Source organism: Pipistrellus kuhlii, unplaced genomic scaffold (genome assembly GCF_014108245.1).
Source record: "Pipistrellus kuhlii isolate mPipKuh1 unplaced genomic scaffold, mPipKuh1.p scaffold_m20_p_32, whole genome shotgun sequence".
NCBI lineage: Eukaryota > Metazoa > Chordata > Mammalia > Chiroptera > Vespertilionidae > Pipistrellus > Pipistrellus kuhlii.
In genome coordinates, this window is record NW_023425532.1 from 96,544 (window position 1) to 115,894 (window position 19,351).

Here is a 19,351-nt window from a genome sequence, read left to right on the forward strand (position 1 = left end):
CGGATGGCCCAGTAAGGCTCCTTATGGGACTCTGCCTCCGCTCTGGGCACAGCCATCTTGTGTTGTGGAAACCTCGCCTCTGCTGTGGGCACAGACATCTTTTTTTTGGTGTGATGCCAATTTGCATATTCCCTCTTCATTAGACAGGATGGCACCGGAGCCATTCCATGGTGTGGACACAAAGATGGAGGGGTGTCTGGTCCGGGGAGGGAGGATGTGTAGCCCTCTCTCTCAGAGGCAGCAGGCGCTGATTCCTCGTTCGCTCCCTCAGGGCCCTGACTGCGGGGGCCTCTTTTCCCTGACGCCGTGCCCTCGGGATTTCTAATTCAGCACCGAAACCCTGCCTGGTGCTGCTCGGGTCCTCATCAGGGTGAAGGGAAACCCTCACACAGCTCCTCAGCCTGGGCCCTGCTTCCTCTTTGCCTTTGTGGGCACGCTTGTCCCCTCACCACTCACCCCCACTCACCCGGCCCTGCAGTCCGGCTCTTGTCAGCCTGGCTGCCTCCTCAGCACCTTTGCTCCAGCTCATCCCTCTGTGGAAGGCTCCTCACTCCATTGGCCTGACTAATGTGCCCCCGCCATGAAGGCCTGGTCAGCCTTCCCCTGCTCTCAGAGGCTGCCCAGCCACCATATTTTATATTGCTCAGTGCGGGCATCCTCCACCTCCCCCCACCCCCATGTTCCCCATCCCCTTTACCTTGGCCTACATTGTCCGTTTGGCATGCCACTCGCCAGCGAGCTGACTGTGTTCTTTCCTCCTCTGTTCCGGCATTGCTTATCTCCCGCCTCCCCCGGAGCCCCGGCTTGAAGAGAAGCGCCCTGATCTTAGCCATCATTGTCCCTTGTCCGCTGCTATCTCCACAGCCCGGAACGTTGCTGAGCACACACGGAGGCGGCCCGACAGTATCTGTGGATGTGAGGAAGCGTCCGTCTCCCCCGCTGCATTGCGACAGCCTTGAGGACAGGTCAAGGCCCTTGTTCCTTGTCTCTGTCAACCCTCTTCCAGGACACTTTCTGATGCGCCTGGACAGGCCCCGCAGAGTGTTTGTGGGACGGTGAGTGACAGTAAGAGAGAAAACGGCCCTGCTTCCACACCAGTGTTTTCTCTGTCAGCACCAGGCGTGTGCCCGCTGCCCTGCACACTCTGCTGGTCAGCTGGGAGGCTTTTTTAAATGCTCACCTGAGGATATGTTTTTATTGATTTTAGAGAGAGGAGATGAGAGAGAGAGAGAAACATGTACGTGAGAGAGAACCATGGATCAGTTGCCTCCTGTCTGCGTTCTGATCAGGGATCACACCTGCCACCCGGGTATGTGCCCTGGCAGGGAGTTGAAGCTGCCGCCTTTCCGTGCACAGGACGCAGCTCCAGCCCAACGAGGACACCGGCCAGGGCAGCTGGGACATATTTCAGAGCCGGAATGTGAACCGCTGGCTGCAGATCCCTCCTCAGGACCTTGGCTCCAGCCAGTCCATCTGCCTGGAATGCTGTTCCCTCACCTCTCCCTCCACCTCAGAGGGCCTGTTCTGGCCTCCGGGATTGGGGCGAGCTCTTTGAGGGTGCAGGTCCCAGTGTGGTTGTAGAGCGATCCTGGAGTCAGCACTGCTCTTCCTACGCACGTGGCTTAGAGTGAGACATTCATCACTATTTTAATCTGTGCAGGACATGTGCCACTCTGGTGTTCACATCTGCTATGTATTGTATGTTGTGTACATGGCAGCATCACTGAGAATAAACTGCATTTATATACTTAAACACAATGAAAGCCAAACAATGGAGTGAAGTACTTGAAATAAAGGTTGATATTAATGTTAAGTAATAGTCCACGTAATGATGGGCACCTGCTCTGGGCACTTCATCATCTTCTTTCATTTAATCCTAATAAAAACCCTCACAGGAAAGAGTTCCCTTTTTATGAGGGAGAACGTTGGGATCCATGACATTATCTAAGCTTCCCAGGATCTGACAGCTGGTGGGCAGCCACCTGAGGTGGGAACTCTGGGCTCCTGGATGCCAGCACTCTGCCAGGACTGAGTGTGGCCACAGCCGATCGCTTGCCCCCAGCAGCCCTGTCTTACCATCCCTTTCTTTTCTCACAGACACAGCCGTCCGACATTGCCATCCCACCTCCCGGCGTTCTAGAAGCTCTTCATCCCAGCGATCTCCCAGCCCCTCTGGACAAAGGTTGGTGTACTGCCCTGATGTCCGTGCCATTGGAAGGTGGCTCCCCAGAGTCCTTGTGGACGCCTGCAGTCATTGCTGCTTCTGTCTCCTGGGCGCCTCGCCATGAGTGTGCATCTGAGGAGGGTCCTTGGCTGCAGAGCTGGTTTCTCGTTCTTGGCAGCGTGCCCTTCCTTCCCGGAGAGAGGAACGCAGCCCAGGGGGACATAGCTTACTTATCAGGACACGGTGCCCCCACAGGCCCAGGCACCATGGGACCTGCTCCCTCAGGGGCAGAACAGGTTTCCCAGGGTCACCAGCTGTCACACACATTCCACAGCCCCTCAGGGAGAGACAGCCAGGCACGTACTGGGGACGTTTGCTCTGAGAAGTGGGGGCAGGCAGTATTCTTGCCTTGTTGCTTGGGGCGAGCGTTCTAATGGTGCAGCTACTTACAAAGGAATCCTGTCTGTGTGGTTTTGTCTGATTCTTGAGCTGCAACATCAGAAGAGACGAGGATAAACATCTATGAGAGCCGACTGTGTTTTAGGGATTGACATATAATTTCCCCAAAATTCCTATGGCATACGTGCCCCTGTTCCAGGTTCCCAGGGGGAAACGAAGGCTCAGGGGGCAGGTAGCTTGGTCCTGGCCACACAGCCAGGAGGTCGCACAGATGGGACTCAGAAGAACTACTGTCACAATGATTTCATGTATTGGTCAACATACCCCACATTAAAAAATAGGAAAGATCATGCTTTTGACAATACCAATGCAAATATAAAAATTCCATTCCTTTACTATATCAGTATTCTATTTTTACAGCTTTAGTCACAATTCTTTCCCTGACATAAAGTACTCAGCTGATAATGACATTAGAGTTGGGGTGGCATGTACAGATAGGCAGGTGCATGGCTGAGTCCTGGGAGGAGCTGCTGTAAGCCACGGTGTGTGCTGAAAGCTGTGTGCTGTGGAAGCACGTGGACACATGGACCAGAGTGCTACCCTCCAGCACCTCGCGTCTAGAAGGGTTTCCATGGCCCCCGACACGGAGCAGCCACACAGGCAGTGCCTCCAGGAACACAGGCACTGTCCTGCCGCCAGGCTGGTTTGCTGTCCACGATTCCATATGACATACATGAACCCCACACACCTTCAGCAACAGCTCTGTGTGTTCTGCAGGGAACTTCACACAGGACGTGCAGACAGCACGCACAACATATTCTAGTCTCTAAGTGTCTCCGAGGGAAGCTAACACAAGACTGGACTGTAATTATGAATTACAAGTCTCCGCAGGGCACACTTGCCTGCAAGAGCGGGAACGAGGAGACACAGAAGTGGAGGGGAGAGAAGAGAGGCAACAGGGGCAGGGGCAGATCAGGGGAACCTTGTGTCTCCGAACATGCGTGGCTGTCCCTGGAAATTCCCTTGTTTGCGGCTCACAGACTTGATCTCATATTCCTGAGTAGTTATGATTTTCACCAAAACAGTTAATGGTGAAAATCATAGCTACAGAATTTCTGGTCTTGTATTCATCAGTTTTTAAATGATTTTTTTGGCACCATCACTGTATTTGCAAAGACCAGTGGAATTTCCACAGTTCTCCCAGGAGGAGAACAGTGCAGACAATGGAGAGATCGTTGAAAAGGCCTACACGGATCCTGAAGCCAGGAAGTCAGCCGTGCCTGGGCACTGGGAGCTGCTGAGTATAGCGGGCTGGGTGTAGCAAGAAATTCTCCCTGTCCAGGCACCGTAGCAGGCTCCAGGGTTAGAGGGTCCTTCAAGGTGACCCAGCTGTCTGCGTGCTGAAATTCAGCAGGTGGATCTTAACCCCAGTGGTATGTAAAGATTTCTCAAATTTGTGTATCAAGGGGGTGTCTTATTTTCTCCCTTTCTCTCTCCCTCCGACCCCCCCTCGAACCCCCCTCCAACAAACTCAGCTAGGATATAGGGTATAGGAGCCAGTCTGTCTGACTCTAAAGCCTCAAAGAATGTCTGTGCCATCAGCCCCTTTGCAGAATGATTTATTTCCATGTAACTCAGAGCCACTACCTGCAATCCCCTGACTGCTTGCCCGCTGCTCTCCACAGAGAACCTTGGAACGGAAGTCTCTCATCTAAAGGTCAGGGACAGCATGGGCAGCCCCAGCGTCCAGCCTGCGCACTGACTGAGCCGCCCCGCCTTCCCAGGAAATGGCCTGCTGCTGCTGTCCCACTTCCAGCCTTGGTCCTGCCCCGCTATGGCAGGTAGTCTTCCCTGCCCGCCATCCAGAGCTCTCTGCAAGGAGCCTCCCACAGTTCCTATTGTAACTGGCACCTCAGAGCCACATGTGGTTGTGCTGGGCCTGCAATGACCCCCCTCCTGTCCAGCAGGTTGTTGAACCACAGAGAATTGCCTTCCCACCACAGATCCAATACACCGATCGCGGAAAGGTCAGCTTTCTGTTGCTGCATAGCCAATGGCCACCCATTTGGCGGCTGAAACCACGCATTTCCTCTTTCACAGCCTCCGGGGGCCAGAGGTGGGGCGTGGATCCTGGGAGTTCTCTGTAGTGTCTCCTGAGGCTGAAATCCAGGCGTCAGTGTGGTGGGGTCTTACCTGGGGGCTCTGGGGAAGCTGTCTCCCCGCTCATTGAGGTGGTCAGCAGGTGCAGCTCCTGTGGTGGCAGGACAGACCCCACGTCCTTGTGGGTGTGGGGGCGTGGGGAGCTGCCCTCAGATTCCAGAGGCGGCCTGTGTTCCTGTGATGTGGTTCCTCCATTTGCACGGAAGCAGAGATCTCCTGTGCTCCCGACCTCCCTGCTTCTCCTGCTGCTGCTGCTGCTGCTGCTGCTGCTGCTGGACAGAGCGGACTGTCTGCTGTTAAATGGCCGCTTGTTAGGTTAGGCTCTTGGGGATAATCCAGGATAATCTCCCCGTTTAAGGCCTACAGTCTAGCAACCTTAATCACACCTACAGAATCCCTTTAGCCACGTAAGCTAACACACACATGCAGGTGACAGCTCATCCTGTCCAGTCCTGGGATTGTGCTGGGAAATATCCGGAGCCAGTGTTAGAATTCCACCTGCCACAGCCTTTGATAGCTGCCAGTTAATTATTTATGAAAACCCGGTGTTGTGACCCTGGTTGTCTGTCCTCCTGTGAACACACTGCCCCCTCTCTATTGACGCACATCCTGTCATCATAGAGTTTTACTTCAACAGGCTTGTTCCTTCTCAAGTGTATTAGTCCAGGTTCCCTCCCTCCCTCCCTGCTGTCTCTTAGGGCCATTTATCCTCCCCGTGGAAGCAAAGAAGCCTCCTGTAGAGCGTGGTGTGCACTCACTGTCCTCAGTTCCTCTCCTCACATGCTCTCTGATTCATACTTCAATCAAGCTTGTGCAGCTTCTATTGATTTGAAGCTGTTCTGCTCAAGGTAGCAATGACAATATTTCTACGTCAGATGCCTCTCTCACAACCCTCTCCCTAATGGCCCAATCATAATTTTTGCACAGAGCTGATCACTCCCTGCACCTAGAAGTACCTCTCTTGTGTATTACTCGGGGTCCTTTAGAGAAACAAAATTGATGGGATATATACACAGGAAGGGAGTTATTCTAGGAAGTGGCTCGTGCAGTTGTGGAGACTGAGAAGTCCCCGGAGCTGGTGATGTCTCCAAGCTGGAGTCCCAGGAAAGCCCGTGGTGTAAGCTCAAGTTCCAGAGAACCAGAGAAACCAATGATGTAGTTTCCATTTGGAGTCCGAATACCAGAGAATTGTAATGCAGAAGGCAGAATATCCATGCCTCAGCTCAGTACTTTATACAGGAAGGGCTACATTCTTCCACCTTTTCATTCTATTCAGACTCTCAAGGGATTGGTTGTTGACCACCCACCCTGGGGAGGGCAAACTGCTTCAGTGAGTCCATGGATTCCAATGTTAATTTCACCAAAGACACACCTTGAAATAAGGTTTAGGCTAACGTTTGGCAACCCCATGGTCCAGTCAAGTTGCCAGGCCATATACACGCCTGAGCTCCAGGACAAAACTTTTCTGGTTGTTCTCTGACCTTATCTCAATTTCTCAGTGTTTGCGGTAGGTTCACCTTTCCTTGTGACCTCTTGGAATCGTTGTGCCTTAGAACTCAATCCTTGGTCCTCTTTTCTACCTACACTCTTCCTCCTGGTAAGCTCATCCAATATTGTGGCCTTATATGCCATCTCTACCCTCTTCTCTCTCCAGATTAGTTTTGCAGTATAAATGCCAGAGTCTGTTGTAAGTCCACATGGATGTCTAATTGATATTTCAATTTTAACTATGAAAAGAAATTTCCTCATTTCATCCCCCTCACTTCATCCATTTATTTCTTCCTCATCTTAGTTAACATTGACATTGATATTGACATTACCATTAACATTATGCTTGTAAGTGCTCACTTAAAAACACTAGGGTCAATCTTTGCATGAATCCATCCAGAAATCCTGCTCTGTCCACATTCTAAATGTTTTGAGAATGTGAACAATTTTGCCATCTCTCCTGCTACCACTTGACTCTAATCCACTATAATTTCTTACCTGGATTGTTGCAATAACATCCTTACTGATTTACCTTCCTGTAACTTTATCTTAATGTTTAGCCTCATCACAGCAAGCAGGGGTGTACTTTGAAAGCCTAAGCCAAATGATGCCTCCTCTGAAATTGCTCTTCATCTCTTCAAATAACATCATTTTATTCAACATTGTTTTGTTAAAGTGTTGATGAGATGTCATAGGAACTTATATATTGTTTAAACCAATGGTAAACAGACTGTGGTAAGATTGGTTTCATAATAGGTCATTTCATTTAAAGTCACAGAAACAATTGGTGACATTAAGTGAGGGCTTACTGTAGATTAAAAGGTTGGATAGTAAATGTTAAGTATTAGGATTAAAGCACAAGTCTGTATAATTTCAAAGACCTTGCTCTTATGTCTAAGTTTATGGTTTCTAGAGTGGCACTCAGGCAATTGGTAACAACCAAGATGACTTTAGAGCTACACAAAGTTGAGAAGAGCAGTTATAAAGATTAAATGATATAACATTTACAGAGTGCTTAGTAAAAGGAAAATCAATGAAGTTTATTATTTATATTTCATTCTTAGCTTTTAAACTTTTAATTTTAACAATATTTTTGAATTAATTTTTAAAAACAGTGTTGCACATAATGCATTTTTGTATTTTCAGTAATTACAGAAAGTTTTAACTGATCTTCTTTGAGAAAAAGACGATACATGATGAATTAAATTGCCAAGAAATACTTTTGTATTATAAACCCCACAGTCATATTACAGGCATGATTGAAGTGATATTGGAAATGCTAAATGAGGTTTTGTAATAAGAATTTTGCTAGATACTAGGTGGAGCTTCCAAAACTTTTTGTTAATGAGACTCTCCCTGAAAGCCTCAAAGTTGCCTAGGAGTTTGCTTGGAATCTGACCTCTAAATTTATCAAATGGTGCCTACAAAATAGCATCCCCTATATCAGGTCCCTTTGGGAAGTGAGTATTTTTTCTGTCTGTGGTTTCTATAAATTTCTTTAGCAAAATACTCAGATATTCCCACCATATTTCCAGAAGAATTCCTCTGAATATGTACTAATAAATGCCAATGAAACATGTTCTGCCATAATCATGGATTTCACAATCTTGTGTTACAGGCAGATACATAATAAAAAAGGAACTGTACACTTTGAAGTATAAATCTGTACAGACTACCATGTGAGTCCAAAGGAGGGACACAGGTAATGTGGCCGAGAGAGATGGACAGAGGACTGTCCCCAAATGTCCGGTAAGTGTAAACAATGTGTTTTTGAAGTCCTTACTTGGGTTATATGACCTTTGGGCCAGTGAGTGCTCTCTGATGTGCTAATAGTAACTTTGAACACCACCACCCCTGGGGCATTTTGTTTTTCTGAGGTTAGGGTAGTTTGTGTGGTTCCTGTCCTTTGCCTCTCTACCTAACTTTTGGCGGGCCAACGTTTGTACTTACTGGTTGTGACTGACTGAGCACATCATTTTAAACTAAATGGCCTTGGCAGATCCCTTTGCCCCAGCTCTGCTGTTGTCTCTGGGTCTGCGTCATCTCTGTGATATATCACAACAAGAAAAGGAAGGTGCAAAGCCATATACAGTGTTTTCTACCACTTTTGTATTAAAAATGGGGGTAGGGGGTGGCGGTGTGGCTAAGTGGTGGAGCATTGACCTATGAACCAGGAGATTCCAGTTCAATTGCCGGTCAGGGCACATGCCCAGAGTTTCAGGGTCCATCCCCAGTGGTATGTGTGTCTGTCTCTCTGTGTGTGTGTGTGTGTGTGCCCCCGCGCGCGTGCAGGAGGCAGCAGATCAATAATTTTCTCTCATCATTGATGCTTCTCTCTCTCCTTTCCCTTCCTCTCTGAAATCAATAAAAAATACTTTTTTAAAATAGCGGGGGAAGGAAGTATATATGTCCATCCTTGTGTATATATAAAATACCTCTGGGATGATACATAAGTTATCCAATAACGGTTGTTACCTGCTTGTGGGGAAGGTAAATGGGAGATGGGAGATGAGAGTTTGGGAAATCATTTGGCATCTATCCTAGGTAACTTCTTGAATTCTAAACCATGATGTGGTATTGTTTGATCTTTTAAACTAAAGATCAAAATGAGATAATTTCCTGAGGGTTGAATTGTGAGGGCTTTGAACCCTGCCCCCAAACCTCAGATCCAGATTGAAGCACAAACAGACACATGACCTTGCCGCAATTTGACCACCATCTCCAGAAAAATCTTATCTTTGTGTTGGATTGCCCTGTGGAGGCAAAAACCAGAATTACAGGATCTTCTGAGAGTGAGAGAGGGAAGTTAGGAAAGGGCCTGATTTATCTGGAAGTGGAGTTAAGGGACCCCTAGTGGAGTGTTTAAAACAGGCCCTAGCTTCCTGATATTTCACATCCAAGTACTTCAAAATGCATCTTTAGAAATTAAAGGTATTTTCTTAGAAAAATCCATCATGATAGTCAACAAAATTCCATAATGCCATCCCAAACCTACACCTATATAAATGTGCACAATTGCCTCCAAAATGTCTTTTTACAGTTAATAGGCGCAAACATTTCTCAGTGTAGTGTTGGCAACAGATGAGACCTCCACCTTTTGTTTTTGCTTTTCATTGTATTTCTAGTGCCAGTCACAAGGTATGGCTTCATGTATTGTGACATGTTTCCCTTGGATGGTGTCATCATTATTATGTGACATCTGCCCAGGAAGTAGTGAAGATGTAATCCAACAGTTTTAAAAATAGGTTTTTATTGATTTTTTTTTTTTTTAGCATGAAAGGAAGGGAGAGGGACAGAGAGACAGAAATATCAATGAGAGAAATAGCATTAATCGGCTGCTTCCTGTACCCACCCCTCTGTGACTAAGCCCACAACCCACGTATGTGCTCTGACCAGGAATCAAGCCCATGATTTCCTGGTTCGTGGTTTGACGCTCAACTGCTAACCCACACCAGCTGAGCCAATATGTTTAATTATAGTTATTTTAAAGGGAATATAAAGGAATTAATGAAAACAAGAGGGGGAGTAAGTAAATGATTGTTGAAGGTAACTGATAGGTATAAGGGGTTTTGTTATATATTATTTTCCCTATTTTTTTGAAATGTTTAATAAAAAGTATAACAGCATACCCTATGAAGAATGGAGTACAGTTATAGAACACAGTTATAGGATAATTTTTCAATGATTTTATCTTTTCTGGATAGTAACTTTCATAAATATACTAGAACAAAATACATTGGCTTTTAATTCATAAGAACATAAAAGATCAACTGAAGGATTTGTATGCATGCATATAAGCACAACCAATAAATGCAAGACACTGGGATGGTGGGGGGGGGGGCGAGGGCAAGTGCTGGGGGGTAGGGTGGCGGGGGGGAGGTCAATAGGGAAAAAAGGAGACTAATGTACTATTATTTGTAATACCTTGAACAATAAATAAAAGAACAAACATATCACAGTCTAAAAATAAAGGGAAAACTGTATTTGTGATGTAGGTCATTCTTGATTAAGAAATCCTTTAAAGACTATGCAACATGTGACATTGGTTTGAAAATATCTCACTTTTAAAAACTATTGTAAGGACAAAGAAAGGAATCCATATAGGTACTGAGTGTGAGATTATAATATTGGGATATTGTTAATTTTTACACTTGTGATAATAGTATGATGATTTTTTGTTGAGGAAAAGTGTTCTTTTATTAAAGAGAAACATACTAAAACATAGGGTGTCCCAAAAACTTATACACACTTTGAATAATTATTAATTCCAGTGTTTCTTTTCAGATTTAACCCATTGGAATTAATAACTGAAGTGTGTATACATTTTTGGGACACTGTATTTCAGAGGAAATTGAAAGGTTAGCTATAATTATTTGCTTTTAAATACTTTAAAAAGATATACTAGTAAATATGGTAAAATTAACAGGACTGAAATCTAGGTGATAGAGTCAGAAATGATGGTGGTGGTAAAGCAGTTAGTCAGTCTCTCTGAATCTCCACTTAAAAACACACAGAACAATTTGATAGAAAAACCAAAAATTACTGTCAACAACATTTGCAATAAAGCATGATGACAAGATATTCTGACATTCCTTAAAATACACGTGGTGGAGACAAACCACCAACACCCACAGGACCTGTGGGCATCTGTGTGACAATAAAAGGAGGAAATAATGTTACAGCATCTGAATACCCTAGGACAGAAGAACAACAAATAACCAGCAGATATGCAGAGGAAAATATAGCAGGCCAATTTGAGAATAGCAGTTGACAATGATAATGGTTTTCCCCCTCTCCAAACTGCTAGAGTAGTTTAAACCCTAAGCCTGTGGTGTGTTTAGATATCCAAGCTAAAAAAGGCTTGACTATAGTTTTGGCCAATATTTCCTACTATGATTAATTTCAAGTTTCCAACATGATGACACTGCAATCAGACTTGAGAAAAAAAATGTGAAATATAACACTATAATATTTCTACCATACAAACACAACAAGAGCATAATGGTAAAATGTTTATTTTGTTCTTTAGATTTCACATGTAAGTGAAATCATATGGTATTTGTCTTTCTCTGACTAATTTTTCCTAGCGAAATACTCTCTAGGCATGCCCATGCTGCCACAAATGGTAAGATTTCATTCTTTTTATGAAAGAATCATATTCCATTATATATATATATACCAGAGCTTTATATCCACTCATCTGTTAATGGGTACTTGCGTTGCTTCCATATCTTGGCTATTCTAAAAAACACTGCTATGAACACAGGACTGCATATGTTCTTTTGAGTTAGTGTTTTAGATTTTTTGGATATATTCCCAGAAGTGGGAAGACTGGGTCATAAGGCAGTTCCATTTTTAACACTTTGAGGACTCTCCATACTGTTCTCCACAGTGGCTGCATCAGTCTGCATTCTCACCAGCAGTGCACGAGGGTTCCCTTTTCTCCATGTCCCCACCAACACTGGTTGTTGATTTATTGAACATAACCATTCTAATGGGTGTGAGGTGATATCTCATTGTGGTTTTAATTTGCATTTCTCTAATGATTAGTGATATTGGGCATCTTTTTATATGTCTATTGGTCATCTGTATGTCCTCTTTGGAGAAGTTTCTATTCAGGTCCAATTTTTTAATTGAATTATTTGGTTTTTGTTTTTGCATTGAGTAGTATACATTCTTTATAATTTTTAAATATATATTTTTATTGATTTCAGAGAGGAAAGGAGAGGGAGAGAGAGAAACATACACGCCCCACACTGGGGATTGAGCCCACAACCTGGGCATGTGCCCTTGACTATGAGATCCTTCAGTCCACAGGCTGATGCTCTATCCACTGAGCAAAACCAAAAAGGGCATTCTTTTTTGAAAAAAAAATATATATATTATTGATTGTTTACAGAGAGGAAGAGAAAGGGACAGAATCAGAATCATGGATGAGAGAGAAATATCAATCAGCTGCCTCCTGCACACGCCCTACTGGGGATGTGCCTGCAACCAAGATACATACCCTTGACTGGAATCAAACTTGGGACCCTTGAGTCTGCAGGCTGACACTCTATCCACTGAGCCAAACCGACCAGGGCCAAAAATGGCATTCTTTATAAATTTTTTATATTAACCCTTGATCACATGTACCATTGGTGAGTATCTTCTTCCATTCTGTGGATGGCCTTTTCATTTCATTGATGGTTTTCTTTGCTGTGCAAGAACTTTTTAGTTTGGTTTAGTCCCATTTGTTTATATTTTCTTTTCTTTCCCTTGCCCAAGGAGATATATCAGAACAAATATTGCAGAGAGAAATGTTAGAGATTTTACTGCTATGTTTTCTTTTAGATTTTTTAATGGTTTCCAGTCTTCAATTTAAGTCTTTAATCCATTTTGAGTTTATTCTTATTTATGGTGTAAGAAGGTGATCTAGTTTAATTTTTTGAATGTATCTGTCCAATTTTTCCAATACCATTTATTGAATTGATTGTCTTTACTCCATTGTATGTTCTTGCCTCCTTTGTCAAATATTGATGATGTAGGCATGCTTTATTCTGTTCCTTTGATCTATATGTTTTTACTCAGTACTATACTATTTTGATTATTATGTTCTTGTAGTATAGTTTGATATCAGATGTTGTGATACTTCCAACTTTGTCTTCTTTCTTTCAATATTACTGAGGCTATTCAGGTTTTTGTGTGGCTCCATGTAAATTTTTGGATGAGTTTTTTTTAGTTCTGTGAAATATGCCATTGGTATTTTGATAGGAATTGCACTGAATCTATAGATGGTAATGATGCTAATTATTCTTATCCATGAACAGAGTATATACTTCCCTGTAGTTGTATCTTCTTCCATTTCTTTCTTCAGTGCTTTATAATTTTCTGAGCACAGGTCTTTTACTTCCTTGTTAAATTTATTCCGAGGTATTTTTTGGATGCAATTGTAAATAGGATTGTTTTTTAGTTTTCCTTTCTGATAGTTCCTTATTGATGCATAAAAATAAAAATGATTTCTGAATATTCATTTTGTATCCTGCTACTTAACTGAATTCATAACTTTAAGAATTTGTTCAAGTACAATAGTACTAATAATCACTTTTCTTCCTGGTAATTGCTTGTGCTATATTTGGTTGATATATTCTGTCCTGATTCTTTTAAATATATATATATATATTGCAGAAAGGAAAGGAGGGAGGGATGGAGGAAGGGAGAGAAAGAGAAACAACAATGATGAGAATCATTGATTGGCTGCCTCCTGCATGTCCCCTACCAGGGATCAAGCCTGCAACCTGGGCATGTGCCCACAACTGGAATCAAACACAGGACCCTTCAGTCCACAGGCTGATGCTCTATCCACTGAGCCAAACCAGCTTGGGCTGTCCTGATTCTTATATGCTGCTCTATAGCCATTGCCACATTAAATGATCCTACATGCTAGCAACAAAAGAAGCAGGAAAAATTAATCCTCATCCAACTATAGACACCATTCTCCAAACAAATTCCTGCTGATCAAAATCTTGAGAGTGGTAAAATATGGACATAATGGATAAATATTCTGAGGCTTATGTTGTCTGTCCTTGGCTAAAGGGAAGTGGTATTGAGAAAGACCAAAGCAGCCCTGACATCCAGGAGTTGGGTCTAATAATACCAGCTAAGCCTTGTTGTTGCTAGGAGCTGCTTGGCACTCATTGCAAGGCCTTAGTGTTCTCTCATTGAATTATTTCTTAGAACATCAATAGCAGACAAGGCCACCTTGTTAGCATAATGGATCAAAACAAAAATAAGACCACTCAGTGGTCATGCCTGAATACAGACAAAAACACGAATATTGTCCACATTGCAAAAATGATCAAACATCCCTCTGTACTGGTTAATATGAGTAATGCTTCTTTACTAATTACAGTTTTAGCTTCATCTACTGTTCTTTCCTTCTATTTAAGGTTTACTGAGACACCCAATCATAGAAATCTCCCTGCTTCCCGACGACATCCAAACCAGAGCAAAATCTGCTTCCCTCCCTGAGTGCTTTCTGAAATCATCCAAACACCAAACCATTAATCCCTTTTATCATCATCCTCTTACTGAGATGTTCTCTGGTTCTATCATCTTATTTTCCCTCACTACAGTGAACAACAAACCCAATATTTTAACCATAGATGTGTTCTTGTTGGTCTTCGACTAACGAAAATTAATACTTTATGTATTTTCTAGCAGAAAAATCCAGGAACACAGTCTAAGAATGTCCCTCCACTTTGTTAATGCTCTCAAAACCTAAGTACTTCCCTCAGAATTAACAATTAGGTGTGCCTGATCGAGAAATTTTCATGTTTAACACATATGGGGCAATAACTATTGTCTTCTTAGTCTATCTTGATTTTTTCTTATAAAATTTTCTCAGAGATCATTCTATAATATTAGACCAAGTTTACCTCATTGTTAAAATTAGCAAGCATGATTGCTGCCTGATTTGAAAAATATCTGCTCCACAGATCTTCCATACTATGTTTGCATACACCTACATTTAGCTATTCCCTTATTATGCATTTTTCACAATCACCAATAATATTCTAGTAATTATTTATGCCTTGGTTTGCCCTGATTTGTTATCCTAAGATGATCATGAAGAAGAATAGCATTTTAAATTCTAAAAAACTTTCCCAATTGTTCTGTGTCAAGCTCTTTCTCAGAGTGTAATCAACACTACATACCATGCCCATCTCTGATGAAAAAAAAAAAAAAAGAATCTGAGTGGTGAAAAATTCCATTTCATTGTTCATCAAATTTTCTTCCACTTGAGATGAATATGCTCATATTTTTACTGGAACTTATTAAGTAATTTGAGGGTTTGAGAGAATAACGCTTGCAAGCATACTTTAGCACAGTGGTAGTCACAGTAAGTAACTGTACTTAAATAATGGGATCTATTTACAGCTATCTGGCTGAGAGCTGGCACTTAATGCCAGGCCCTGCTCTAAGTGATCTCTCTGTGCTCAAGATATTTCATTGTTCTTGCACTTATTTTTAAAAGCTACTGAACATTTACTGTGTGGCAGTCAGGCACCATTTTAGGTGATAGTCAAGTAGCAGAAAACAAGATTCTTCTTGTCATGCTGATAAAACTCTAGGATAGAAAATAAACAAGTTATCAAATAATCAACATCATGATCATCATTAGAATTGCTATATGTGCCAAGGTTAATATGGAAGGAAGCAGCCTGATATGTTCCTTTAAATCTGTGGTCTGCCAACTGCGGCTCTCGAGCCACATGCGGCTCTTTGGCCCCTTGAGTGTGGCTCTTCTACAAAATACCACGGCCTGGGTGAGTCTATTTTGAAGAAGTGGCGTTAGAAAAAGTTTAAGTTTAAAAAATGTGGCTCTCAAAAGAAATTTCAATCGTTGTACTGTTGATGTTTGGCTCTGTTGACTAATGAGTTTGCCAACCACTGCTCTAAATATATAGCAATGTAAAGGGTGTGCAATAGACAAATAAAACAAGAATGGCAGAAAGTGAATGGCTATTGAAGCTTAGTGATAGAGTTGTATTATAGTTCTCTTTAATTTTTATGTGATTGAACTGTCTATAATACAAATTTAAAATTCAAGCATAGGAGCATATCCTTAAGAGGTGGATTGCAGCCATAGGAGAGCTTTTCAATATTCTGGAGTGCAATTTTTAAACTTCTCTATGATGAAAATATGCTACCAAATTGTGTCTGTGAGGGATGATATTCTCCATTAAGAGAGATTAAAAAGACCTATATGACATGTAAACACTAGTTTAAAAACAAACAAACACACACCTCACATAAAAATTATTTTGGGGAAATCCAACAATTGTGGATATGGACTGTGTGAGAGATTGTTATTAGGGTATTTATTGCTAATTTATTTTATGTAGTAGTTGGTAATTTTTTGAGGAAAATTTCCCTTTATTAAAGAAATGAACACAAAATTATTAAGAGCAAAGTAGAAGAATGTAATTTAATTTAAAATACTTAAGCAATAAAGGATAGGTGAAGCAAATATGGTAAAACTAACAAGACTGAAATTTAGGTGATGGAGATTTTGGGAATATGATATTGGTAGGTTTTCCTTCAAGTAACTAGTTTATTTCTGGCGCAAAACAGGCACATTGTTAATATTGTTCTGATCTTCCTCCTCCTCCTCCTTCTGGCATGTTATAGATGAAGCTACTTTCCAATTAATGAATATTCCAGAAACTCAAGTTTAATGATAAACATAATTACGAAGGTGAATCTACAGCCAGAAAATTATGTAAACCACTTGCAATTTTTTTTTGCATTAGTTTCTGTATAGTATAATGTATGACAATGTTTTCTGCTATTAGTACAGATAATTGAGACAATCTTTCATTTTAACTGCCATGTGCTCAGAGCATTTTCCAGACACACAACTTCAAAGAAAAATGTCTTCTCTATTTTTCAGGTGAAGTATTTCTTTTTTTAGTTGAACTAAAGGGTAGCTTCAATTCTAGTCTCACGCTCACATATAAGCTCTGACTAACTGTTCTTTCTTAAAATTGTTTCAATTACAGTTGATGTTCAATATTATATAATACATTTATATAACTTATGAGGTGATCCTCCATAAGTCTAGTACTCATCTGATACCATAGATAGTTATTACAATACTAGATGCCCGATGCATGAAGATTTGTGCAGAATGGGCCTTCCTTACCCTGGCTGCCCAGAGGCCTGGAGTGGCTGGACATTGCGAAATGCCTGCATCATTGCCATGGTAATGATGCAAGCATCCCACCCCCCGCCACTGGGCACCTGTGTATGCAAATTAACCTGCCATTTTTGGTGGGTTAAATTGCATAGTCATTCCTGATTGGCTGGTGGGCGTTGAGAAGGTATGGTCAATTTGGACCTTTCTCTTTTATTAGTAGAGATTATTGACTATATTTTACATGCTGTATTTTATATCTCTGTAACTGTCAATTTGTACTTAATCTCTTTATTTTTTTCACCAAGCATCCCCATCCCAGCATTTTGATATTCTGAATTGCTACAAAAAACCATTGACAATATTTAAAGGAAAAAAACCAAAAAAACCCAAACACCTACATAACAAAGTATTCCTGTGGACTCTAAAAGACAAGCAGATGGACACCAAGAATCACACGATCTATCTGTATACGGGTCTTATCTGTACAAGAATAAAGCTTTGAGCTATTTTCCACTCTGTATTGGTCTGGTTCAATGCCTCATGCTCTTATCATTATGCTGAGCTGCTTTTTTAAAATAGTGTAATCTATTTTAGTTTGCTACTATCATCTTCAGGTACAATGGCCCTCTTGTCACTGTTTTCTTATAATCTAATAATTGTTGTGTGGTTAAAGATCAGGAGACCATATCTGAGGAAAAGATCATTAGAAGTCTGGTGCTTCCCCATAGAGGGAACATAGTATAAAACCTTTGCCCCCAGGTGTTAGTTGTATGGGTCTCTGTTATAGTCATTTTACCTCCTTATAAGTGAGGCAACAGCTGGTTCTGGATATCTGCTCTTTTTCAAGAGTAGACCTACATTAAAGGGAATGAGTGTAGGAGGAAGGACCAGCTTAAATGCCTTTCAAACTGGGGAGGGCACTCATCTATCCTCAAAGGGGCTTCAGATATTGCTGTCCTTTTCCAAGCTGCCTACTGAGGCTTTTGGTTAATAGTCATCTCCTATAACCAGAAGGTAAAAACTAGAGCACTCTAAATTTTTGCCAATAATTTCTCATTTGAAACCCCCAAATAAATTCGGCTAGGATAGTCCAGGAATTTTTTCTGGCTCTCCCCACCAGGTGGCATGATGCATGACCAAAATCATTTTGCACACAATAGAGTCAAACAAGTAGAGCTTCATTACTTGCAATAAACAGCGTTTGAATAATTGATGTAGATCCTTATAGGTCCAAATAATTGCTGGTATCTTTGTTGAATCGCATCATAAAGTTTTAGTTTTATGAACTATTTGTAATTTTGACTCATTTTTGTATAATTTATTTCTAAGTAATTTAAGATACAAGAGGTTGCAAAAACAATATGGAGAGTTCTCCTGCACCCATCACTCAGATCCCCCCTCAAAATAACATAACCAAGATACATTATCAAAGCCAGAAAATTTATAATGGTATCATACTGTCAACTCAATTACAGACCTTATTGGCTGTTGCAAATAACACTGTAATGGACATAGGGGTGCATATATTCTTTCAAAATAGTGTTTTGGGTTTCTTTAGATATATTCTGAGAAGAAAATGATAAATAGGACTAAAAGGTTTTTGCACAGCAAAGGAAACAACAAAATGAAAAGACAACCCATTGAATGGGAGAACAAATTCACCAATACATCTGACAAGGGCTTAATAGGCAACATTAATGAAGAAATGTATTAATAAAATTAATAATTTATAAGGAACTTATGAAATCCCACAGTACAAAAAAACAAATAATCCAATATGGTTTTGAGTGATCATGGCTGTTCACTATGCTCTAATCACACTAGAAGTATGGCTTTTTTATAATCGCTCCAATAACCCCATCTCCTTCCTGGCTCAAAGTCTTTCAAAGAGCTATGCTCTCAGCTTGAGGGGCATCTGTCAACTCCTCCCACTCTTCTTTGCCTGGCTAACTCGTAGTCACCCTGCCACTTTCAGTTTAATTGCCACTGATTCAAACAAGCTGCTTTCTCTGGCCCTCTTATACTAGGTCAAATCCTTATGATATCTCTCATAGCTCCCTGTACTTTTACTGTGTATGTTAATCTCAGTTTTAACCAGTCACTGTGGCTGGTTTAATGTCTGCTTTCTGAGACAGAGTAATAGCTCAATGCGGGCAGAGACTCTGCCTTACTTATTTCTGTGTCCACAAGCTTCCTCTTATCCTATATAATAAAAACTTAATATGCTAAGTGTCCAGTCATCTGGCCATCTGTTCAACCAATCAAAGCATAATGTGCTAATGATATGCTAAAGCCACTCAACCACTCACTATGATGTGTAATAGCCATCAGGGGGCAGACAGTCAACTGGTTGACCTGTCTCTATGATGTGTGGCAGATACTCTGGTAGGTTAGCTTGCTGCTGGGGTCCGGCTGACAGGGACTGAGATGGGCTGGACATGTCCTGAAGCCCTCCCATG

At 41.8% G+C, this 19,351-nt stretch overlaps 1 long non-coding RNA gene across 1 annotated transcript; it reads left to right on the plus strand.

The window, feature by feature from the left end:
* The first annotated feature begins 668 nt into the window (after nt 1-668).
* LOC123651059 lies at nt 669-17,410 on the plus strand. The gene is made up of 3 exons (XR_006739522.1): nt 669-1,055; nt 2,098-2,182; nt 17,198-17,410. It is a non-coding gene; the product is annotated as an uncharacterized LOC123651059 (long non-coding RNA).
* Nucleotides 17,411-19,351: the final 1,941 nt, after the last annotated feature.